At 49.1% G+C, this 9,143-nt stretch overlaps 1 protein-coding gene across 2 annotated transcripts in view; it reads left to right on the top strand.

Moving 5' to 3' along the window:
* Positions 1–488: 488 nt before the first annotated feature.
* Positions 489–9,143, top strand: part of LOC133348367 (nuclear receptor corepressor 1-like) — a 175,803-nt gene continuing 167,148 nt past the window's right edge. For both annotated transcript variants that reach the window (XM_061561124.1, XM_061561122.1), the window contains exon 1: positions 489–812. The gene's annotated coding sequence lies outside the window, so the exon portion shown is untranslated. The remainder of the gene's footprint in view (positions 813–9,143) is intronic.

The following is a 9,143-nucleotide window of genomic DNA, read 5'->3' as shown; positions in this document are numbered from 1 at the left end:
GGGGGGAGCGGTGGTGCAGCGGTCAGCGCGTTGCGCTACGAACCCTGCGACCCGAGTTCGATTCCGGCTCACGGCCAACACCCAGTGACGATTATCGGAACCGGTCCTGTGCCTCCAGCTAGGTCGACTCAGCCTCAAATGAGTACCTAGTGCGATGTGTAGTAAACATCGCCACTGGGGAGACAAAGGCGGCCGGGCGCGTGGTGCTGGCCACCCACCCCCTCGTGCGCCGTGCCGGCCTTCATAGGTGCTGCTACTCGCATAACAGCACTTGCCCCCACAGTCTGTTCAGGCTACACGGGGGCTCTTTGTCTTTGTTGTGAGCTTGGGGGTTGGTGGATGCTGTTATAGGTGTGTAGTGCCCCTCGCCTCTCGATGTGTAACCTTATCCGCCCCCACCAGCAGCACCGCCACACACACAACATACCACGTGGCTCCTCCCCATACCCCATCTCATTTTCATCTCTCGCTCTCACTCAGCATCACTGGACCCAACCAAACACGCATCCCCACGTCTGGACCAACAACAACATCATCATCATCACCACCACCACTGCCAGCCACAACAACCACCACCACCACCAACCACTCAACAACTATTTCACTCTCACAGTCTCGCAAATCCTTCACGCGTTCCATCACCACCACCACCGCCCGTCGCCTCTGTTATGTTTCACGGCAACAGTCTTGCCACACATACATTCGCGTGCGCGTGTGTTGGTGCTGCTGGTTGTCCGATTGTTGTGCATCCTGCACGGGGCTTGGACAAACACAACAGCCCCCAGCAGTACGCCGACACAAAGACGCACAAGGTAGGGAGGACGGAGTGTGACCAGAGCACCCATCACCACCCTCCAGCCCTCGGCGTTATCCACGGCGCGTCTTCTCTCTCGTTTTACTCCCTTGCCCGTGTGGGGCGTCGTCGAGACCGCAGACAGTCGACACGGAACTCGTAACTACTCTACACACACACATGGTACACACACGCACCACACACACTGCACACACGCACACACCACACACACGAACCACACGCACCACACAGCACACACACACCACACACACTACACACACGCATCACACTACACGCACGGCACACATACGCATCACACTACACACACGCATCACACACTACATACACACATCGCACACTACACACACACACTACACACACACATACGCATCACACACTACACACACACTACACACGGCACCCACACGCATCACACACGCGCGCGCACGCCAATCCGTGCGAACCCACAATGCGCCAACAATGGCTTTAATGAACAATAACAGCCAGAGCGACGATTGCCGTTTGTCGATCAAGGGTTTGTGACTTGTTTCGGTGCTGAGCTGCAATGTTGTTGTACACACTACCTGGTACGCCGGGGGGGGAAGGGGGTGGTGGAGGGGAGCGGTGGCGCAGTGGTTAGCGCAGCACCACCGCGTCTCTCGAACTCCTCGCTACCTTCTTTGTGTCTCTGTCCGTGGCTGGCGAGACGCGGCTACAACATTCAGTGACGACGATGCCCCCCCAAACTCGTTCCATGCTCACCAGCCGAGCTCACCACCCAACAAACAAAAAAAACTCACCCGCACAGTTCGCCAAACGCCACCTTATTATACCAGCGTGGTGAAGTATAGTCAAACACACACACACACACCTGACCCACACACCGCCCCCATCGTAACCGACACTCCGTTAGCGATGGAGGCGAAGACTTCATCCAGCGGTGGATCGTGGGCACGGCAGTCGTCGGATATTGGTCGGAGGGGGTTGTTCTTCCGTGGATTAATTTTAAAAAACCACCCGCTCCATTGTTGCAGGAGGAGAAAGTTTACAATTCCTCACTAAATTGACGCAGGATTTTTAGTCCGCCAGGTGGCGTAGAACCCGCTGCTAACGAAGGCGTTTAAAAAAAATAAACAGCGTTGGTTTACCCCCACGCGGCGGTAATTCCTCAATAGTCCAAACTCCTAAATAATTATAATTATCAATCCCCGCCGAGTGTGGGGCACGAGGGGACGGAACGTGGGTGTCATCCTCCGGCTGATGCTCCCCGGTTTCCAATGAGGTCACATCTTTGTCCCACTTTAACACGTGGTTGGAGGAAGACGCTTGTGCCACCAATATTATCCACCGGAGGTTTGTTTTCTGTGTGCGTGCGTGTGGGCTAGATCGCGTTAAATATAAATTGTGAATGTTGTCGTGGGTTTACTCTCCAACACACCGGTGTGCTGTACTAATAACGAATTGGCACGTTCTGTTTACGTGACAACCCTTACTATTTGGCTGTGTCGGGTGGTGGCGGGTCTAACGACGCATTTATATTTACGAGATCTAACCCAAAAACCTCCTCTATTATGGATCTTTGTCCCACACGTGCATTGTGAAAGTAGATGATTACACAATGACACAGGTTCCCCGTATAGCCTCGAGCAGACTGTTGGGGCAAGTGCTGTTAGTGAGCACCTATGAAGGCCGGCACACGAAGGGGATTGGATAACACCACGCCCGGCCGCCTTTGTCTCCCCAGTTCTGATGTTTTTTTACACACCACACGAGGTACTCATTTAAGGCTGAGTCGACTTAGAGGAGGCCCAGGACCGGTTCAGATACTCGCTGTCATTGATGGGATTGGTCGTGAGCGGGAATCGAAGTCGGGCCTCCGGGTTCGGAGTGCACTGCGCTAACTACTGCGCCACCACTCCCCATCAACACGGACATGATTACACTGACACACACTCGATACACACACCCCGTACTGCATATCCAACACAAACATACACAATGTACACACACACACAATTACACAAGCAATCATGCACACACAACAAACCAAACAACTCAAACACTACACGAAACACATAGACCAAACGCACACAGATTCACGCACACACACACACAACACACATACCAGGCGTATGGAGTACGTGGCATCGACATACGCCACTGCACACACGCCCACATTATCCGCCCAACTAACTCAAGGGCCCATAGCTCAAGGCGTGAGAGAGTTCCTTGCCTATAAACATTTGGCAGATCACCAGCATAGGTCCAAGCAAGCCTGCCTCTGCTGCTCATGAGACACTGAGTGTTGTCGAAACCGCTCCAGACGCTGCTTTGAACCGGTCCTGTGCAATGAATGTGTTTTAATATATAAATACGGATATATGATGATGTTGAAGACATTGTCCGCTCATATATTTTCCGAAAACGAAGAGCCGTGTGGTTGACGTGCGTGCGTGAAACGGACTTAAACTTGTTTTTTAAGTCGAGGAATGGATATGGATGTTGAGAAGGCACGCAGGATTGTTTGCATACGGTGTGTTTCTTTTTTTGTCTACTCCACAACGATGGCTGTATTATGTAACAACAGCTCAGACTCTTCATGCCAGGGGGTGGTTAAGTTGACGGCTCATCGGTGTTCTCACCTATGGGGCCGCGGGTGGAGCGCTCTTCCGTCCAATATTAGGACGCCACTGGAGCTGTGCACTTTTAAATCTCGATTGAAAACTCATTTGTTTCGAACTGCTTTTTGTGTCTAGTTTGTTGTCCTTCCCCCGCACCTTCGATTATCACGGGTGGCGAAAGAAGTTCAACATATTGCAAGGGCCTTCAACCAGCAGTGGATCGATAATGACTGATATAAATGAAGATGAATTTGAATGAATCCTGATTCCAAGCCACGATTTCATTCGTGACTCACGATTCGTTGTCGTCGTGGTGGTGTGCGTGTTGTCGGATTTGTAGTGGGATCTATATACACTAACTTACACGGGCAACTGTGGAATCTATATAGTTCTGTGAAGAGGAAGAATGGAGAGGTCCAACACATCTTTAGAAATTAGCGGTGTCAATTTATAGACCGCGGAATGTCAGTCAATCTGTCGCATCTGCAGCGGTGTGAATATTGTAGCAGAACAGAGCTGAGAATCGGTGGCCTTGATCTCGGTCAATCTGTAGTGCTGTGAATCACGTTGGGTCACGTGTCGACTACACCGAATTCATGGCACCATAGATTGGCAAATGGACTTTAATTACAAATGCTGTAGCAGTTGAAATAATGATTGCCGAAATTATAACCCCATGAGTATTTTCAAAGGAGACCTGGGTGAACTTTTTTCGAGATTAACTTTACTTTTCCAAAGGGTTGACTATCTATATCCAGGGATTTTCACGTAATTATTAATTAGTGTGGCCTCACTGAGTCTCTAGACTGTATTTAGGAGGGTCCTGCATCGCGATGTTTGGCCGGTTTCGGTTGAAATAATAAGCGTAGGTTTTTTTTTGCGGTTGTACCGTGGGAGCTCTCTGTCGTGTTTTAAGCTTGTACGGCGTGTTGTTCGGCACGTTGTCCGACGTTTCGCTCCACGCGCCGCTCTCAGCCTATTCAGGAACTGTCTTTCTCTCGCGTAATCGGGGGAGAAAGAGCGAGATCCCCGATCGAGTTCCTGAAGGTGTCAGGACGTGGTAACGACCCGAAAACACATCGGACTGAGAGCCCTCGGCTCGAAAGAACTCAACTCCAAAACATATCGCGGAAATCATCAACGTTATGTTTGGGAGCACATTCCCCCTCAGTTGCGATGAGTCTCCTTTACTCAAAATATTCTGTAAAAATCCAGGGATATGTATCGACTGGGTCAGGAGGGTTGAAAGAAGTTCGTCCGTCATTCTTGGGTCAAAACGCTCCGTGACGTGACGGTTTTGAACGATGGGCCATTGTGCATCGTCGTCGTCTTTATCATCGTCAGCATCGTTCTCATCTTCACCAACCCCGAAGAGGCTAATTTGAAAAAAATGTCCCCAATTAAATTGTCCCAAAAAAAAGACTTCGTATTTTTCAGGTAACCATGGCAACGCAGGTGCACCTTTCTTGAGAGGAGGCGATGAATCTCACCCGCGGCTAAGGAAAGAACGAACAATGAGAAGCAGCTGGGAGTGTTATTTTTGTCGCGTGTTGTGAAGTGTTTGTGAAAGGGGATTATTTTTCTAGTTCATCTAAACTACTCAACTAAATTTCGATTCAAAGCTTTCGTGACTGCAGGGATTCATCTTCTTGGTTCTTTGGGTAAAGTCACGTAGAAGGGAAATAATAAAATAATAAAAATAAAACATAATAAAATAATTCTCACGACGTTTCGGCCACAACGCAAGCAGCCGTCCTCAGGTGAAGAGCAGGTATGTCGGAAAGACAGCGTCTGAATGAACACCACCTTGCTTGGCAACGTACATTTAAGCTGGGTTGGAGGGGGAAGAGCGCCTTGACAAATGAATTTGCATATCAAGAGAAATTTAGCATATTTATGGAAAATGCAGATATGGGATTAGTCACTACTTGTGGAATAAAACTAAACTTTTAAATTTTTTTTACCACACACTGAGCTACACAGCTCTTTTTCAGAAGCCACCTGGCCGCAAACGATAGCCCAACGAAGTGGCTTATCACGTGTAAATGTATAGCAGCCAAAAAAAAAACCGATAAACGCACCGTTGAGTATAAATGCGGAGGGGAAAAAACTTCGAACCCCGGAGAAAATCCACGTGACCATGGTGAGATAACATGCAAACTCCAAATACACTGGCATCAGGGTCGGCGATAGAACCCACGACCTCCTGTATACCAGGCGAGGTAGTTAACATCTCATAGCCACCCGGGCCGCCCCATCATCAGTCGTAGGGCCGCGATGATAACACTGGTCAACACACTTTTTCTGGCATAAGGTATTCCAACGGCTGTAAGGTAATTTTGGGGTGCTGATTCCAAATCTGGCATCAGTTTTTGTCTATCACATCAGGTTTTTGAGATATTAAATATTGCATTTTCAATAACTGCAGAAGAAAAATATTAAATAAATGTGGATATCTACATAAAACGATATTATAAACACACTATCCTAAAAATACAGCACCATATTTTAACACTAAAGCAGTCACTGACTCGCAACAACTTGCAATCATAAGTGACAGAGTTAATTTCGGGGAAAATCAATGAAAATGGGGTATGCCGATAGCATAAAAGTGAGATGTGATAGAGCAAATCTGAGATCAGATTTGGAATCAGCACCCTGAAATTAGTCTAAAACAGCTGCAAAAGTCCAGGCCAGATTTGTTTTTTTGTTGACCAGTGTAATTGGCCCTCTGTGCATACCCATGAAATTGGTGGCGCACGGGCATTTGTCGTCAATCCACTGCTGGATCACAAGCCTCTCATCAACTGCCCGTGCCGTGATAGTCCAGTAGTCGTGACGGTCGTTTGACCATACTTCACCACGCTGCGTCAAGTGAATGGGAGAGACGGTGGGGGGGGGGGGGGTGTGTGCCCAGGACGAGGCCAGATATCGCTCGCCACCGATCTTCGGAAGTTCAGTCGTAGGCGGCAATCGAAATGGGATCGCCGGGTTCGTAGAGCAGTGCGCTAAGGGGCCGTCCATAAATGACGTCACGCACCTAAGGGGGGGGGGGGGGTGGAGAACAGGTCTGTCGAAAGACAGAGTCTGTGCTGCTTGCGTTGTGGCCGAAACGTCGTGAGAATTATTTTATTATGTTTTATTTTTATTATTTTATTATTTTCCTTCTACGCGACTTTACCGAAAGAACCAAGAAGATGAATCACTGCAGTCACGAAAGCTTTAAATGGTGATGTCTTATCGGCGAAAGTGCCCCGGGCCTCCGAAAACTAGTGAAGAAACACTCCTCTGTGAATTATGATGCCCACCGATTCTGTCGATCGCGACTTGAGATGCGATCTAATTAAAAAACTACAGATGTACAGCATTTGTTTGTTCAATCCACTGCTGAATGACAGTATTGGGTGCACCACAGTTATGCCATCGATAGGTTACGTGTGGTGGGGTCAATTTGTGGGTACTTCATACCTGTGGCCAGCGTGGAAGAGTAGGCCAAGATGCACCTTCAGAGGGGAGCTCTCTAGGCGTGAGCGAGCGATTGCAGAAACTATTTTCGTACTCCCCGGCATACCACATCCAGTATACCTGTCAACGATGGCCTTGTATAGACTGCTCAGTCACGTCCAAACTACTCCGGTCTACCTGCGTTGCTTTGTGTTCACCCTCCATAACGCTTTCCGCACCTCCGATTAGCACGGTTGGCTAAGTTACGTTGCGAAAGAAGTTCAACATGCATACAAACAACAATGGTTGAAGGCATCAACGCGTTTTTTCTGTCCGTCTGTAACGAGGGATGGAGGGGTAGGCGCGATAACTCTCGTAAACGCGATCCAGTGTGAACCAATCTTTAGCATGAACGCGTGTTGCTGTGAAGATCGGGCAATGAATCAATTTAGTTAAACGGTTGCACAAAAACTCAAAGAGACAAAAACCAGGCTGCCTGCCGATAGCCCTGGTGCTCACACGAGGGGATGGGTGGCCAGAGAGAGAGAGACCGATAACTTCTCAAAAATTTTAGGAGCATCTGGCAGACATTGCACGCGTGCGATAAACGACATCATCATCGTCGTCGTCCGCACAAATGTTACATTTCACGCGAAATCTTCCGGAACCGTTGTTACCCTAGCGAATATCGAGGCGGGGGGGAAAGGAAACACTGTAAGCCGTGGCTGGGAAGGGAACGACTCGGGTGGCACCGGTTCACGGCGCGTCGGGGGCATCTGTGACCAACGAGCCAGGCGTGGTGCGTGGCCGTGGGAGCGGCGACGTGCGGGCGACGAAACACTCCGGGACCTTCTTCTTGGTTCTTTCGGTAAAGTCACGTAGAAGGGAAGTAATAAATAATAAAAATAAAACATAATAAAATAAATTATGCTATGTTATTTTATAATATTATTTTATTATTTTATTATGCTTTATTATTATTTGTATTATTTTATTACTTCTATGTGACTTTACCGAAAGAACCAAGAAGATGAATCCCTGCAGTCACGAAAGCTTTAAATCGAAACTCCGGGACCAGTAAACCAACACCCGGTGCCATTCGTCCACGAAGTTGACGGTGGCATCAACCACCACGGGGCGCCTGTGCCAGGCGAGGTGCACTTTGAGGCTCTCGCGTGAAGGGTCGAAAGGCTCGCTGCCGACAGGAGGAGGTCTCGAGGAAAGACCCAGCAAGGTGCCATGGCTTGGCCGACTGAGATGACCAGGTCGATGCGCGCCAGCAGTGCGCCCCACTACTTCGCCGCAAAGGCAAAATGCTCGCCGTGGATTTTGGGCCAAACAGCCTGAGAGGCAGCGAGCACCCTCTCATGAGCACGAGGGTCCGAGGAGGACTCTCTACTGGACATCGTGAAAAACAGCTTTGTAGCTCATCGGATTCCTCCAGTATAAAACTATTATGATTATTATTATTATTGGATCTTTCGGTAAAGTCACGTAGAAGGGAAATAATAGAATACGTGACTTTACCGAAAGATCCAAGAATACGAATCCCTGCAGTCACGAAAGCTTTAAATCGAAATTTATATTCTGATTCTTAGTAAAAAAAAAGGACATGGCCCAGCGGTTGCGTCGACCCAGCGGTTGCGTCGCTGTTTATTACGTCGCTCCAGCTGATTTTGCCTGCCCATTCAAAGCCAAGAGGTGAGCGCTCAAACTTTCATCCCCTTGTCGCTGCGGATGGAGCTCGTGTAGAATGTGCTATAATGTTGCTGCTAATACCGTTGCTGTGTGTTGTTGCTGTTGCAGCTGCTGTGGCCGAGTCAGCTGCTGTCGTTGCCGCTGAGTAGCTAATGTTGATGCTGAATTTGCCGCTGTTGCGAGTACTCTGGCTGCTGCTGTTCCTGATGGTTCTGCTGCTGCTGCTGCTGCTTGCTGCTCTTATGAATTTGCTGCCGCTGCAGCAGATATGACTTCTTCTGCTACTGCTGCTGCTGAATGTCGCTGCTGTTGCTAATACTGCAGCTTCATAACAACTCAAAATAGAATCTGGCTCGCGACGTCACTGGTACAGTCGCTCGCCGTCGTGCGGTGATTGACTGCGGGGAAGAGAGCGATTTGGCTCCCCCCCTCCACGACAGTCCTACCCCACCAGGGGATTTGAATTCGAGGAAAAGTGGCACCCCGGGCATTCCGAGGTTAGGTGTTGCGTGTCGCTGATCCACACCCAGGCCCGTCAGATCGTTTCCTTTTCCACTTTGGGCCACACATTTGTAACTCGCGGTGAA

Source organism: Lethenteron reissneri, chromosome 27, assembly GCF_015708825.2.
Source record: "Lethenteron reissneri isolate LAM-NWPU_2019-01 chromosome 27, ASM1570882v1, whole genome shotgun sequence".
Lineage (NCBI taxonomy): Eukaryota > Metazoa > Chordata > Hyperoartia > Petromyzontiformes > Petromyzontidae > Lethenteron > Lethenteron reissneri.
This window is presented reverse-complemented; position numbering and strand designations above follow the sequence as displayed.